Source organism: Heteronotia binoei, chromosome 4 (assembly GCF_032191835.1).
Source record: "Heteronotia binoei isolate CCM8104 ecotype False Entrance Well chromosome 4, APGP_CSIRO_Hbin_v1, whole genome shotgun sequence".
Classification (NCBI taxonomy): Eukaryota; Metazoa; Chordata; class Lepidosauria; order Squamata; family Gekkonidae; genus Heteronotia; species Heteronotia binoei.
Genome location: NC_083226.1, coordinates 177,204,141 through 177,205,401, shown reverse-complemented (window position 1 = coordinate 177,205,401; position 1,261 = coordinate 177,204,141). Strand labels below are relative to the sequence as shown.

The 1,261-nt window shown below is 48.1% G+C and overlaps 1 non-coding gene across 1 annotated transcript; it reads left to right on the top strand.

Annotated features, from left to right (window-relative positions):
- The first annotated feature begins 762 nt into the window (after positions 1 to 762).
- On the top strand, positions 763 to 835 carry TRNAT-CGU (transfer RNA threonine (anticodon CGU)). The gene has a single exon. It is a non-coding gene; the product is annotated as a tRNA-Thr (tRNA).
- The last annotated feature ends 426 nt before the right edge of the window (positions 836 to 1,261 follow it).

Sequence of the window (1,261 nt, the reverse complement as noted above, 5' to 3'; positions counted from 1 at the left end):
ATGAAGATAGTGGATTTATATCCCACCCTCCACTCCGAAGAGTCTCAGAATGGCTCACAATCTCCTTTCCCTCCCCCCCACCCCAAAACAGACACCCTGTGAGGTAGATGAAGATATTGGATTTATATCCCACCCTCCACTCCGAAGAGTCTCAGAGCGGCTCACAATCTCCTTTACCTTCCTCCCCCACAACAGACACCCTGTGAGGTAGATGAAGATATTGGATTTATATCCCGCCCTCCACTCCGAAAAGTCTCAGAGTGGCTCACAATCTCCTTGACCTTCCTCCCCCACAACAGACGCCCTGTGAGGTAGATGAAGATATTGGATTTATATCCCGCCCTCCACTCCAAAGAGTCTCAGAGTGGCTCACAATCTCCTTTCCCTTCCTCCCCCACAACAGACAGCCTGTGAGGTAGATGAAGATACTGGATTTATATCCCGCCCTCCACTCCGAAGAGTCTCAGAGCGGCTCACAATCTCCTTTACCTTCCTCCCCCACAACAGACACCCTGTGAGGTAGATGAAGATACAGTCCCCAGATATCTCTTGTATTGGACTTGGCAACCCTAGTGTGGCTTAATATGCAAAGGAGTTCCTGCTGCAAAAAAAGATCCTGAAACAGACCAATATAGAATTTATATCATTTTCTCACCCATCTCTGTACAGGTGGGGGGGGGCAGCTGTGGCTCAGTGGTAGTGCACTCACATTATATGTTCCATTTCTGGCACCTCTGGCTCAGAGAAGCAGATGCATTAGGGAGAGATGGTGGCTCAGTGGCAGAGCATCTGCTTCGTAAGCAGAAGGTCCCAGGTTCAATCCCTGGCATCTCCAACTAAAAAAATTCCGGGCAAGTAGGCATGAAAAACCTCAGCTGAAGACCCTGGAGAGCCTCGTAAGTGTTAGAGAAGGAGAGGTGGTCAGTGGAAAATCATCTGCTTGGTAAGCAGAAGGTCCCAGGTTCAATCCCCAACATCTCCAACAAAAAAGGGTCCACGGAAATAGGCATGAAAAACCTCAGCTTGAGACCCTGGAGAGCTGCTGCCAGTCTGAGTTGGCAATACTGACTTTGATGGACCAAGGGTCTGATTCAGTAGAAGGCAGCTTCATATGTTCATTTAAAGGGTCCTCCTTTTCCTGAGACCCTGGAGAGCTCACACACTTAAGAGAACTGGAGAACTGCAGCCAGTTAGAATATTTATTTATTTGTATTTATTTCATTGGATTTTTGACCACCCCTTCCTGTTAGCCAGGCTCAAA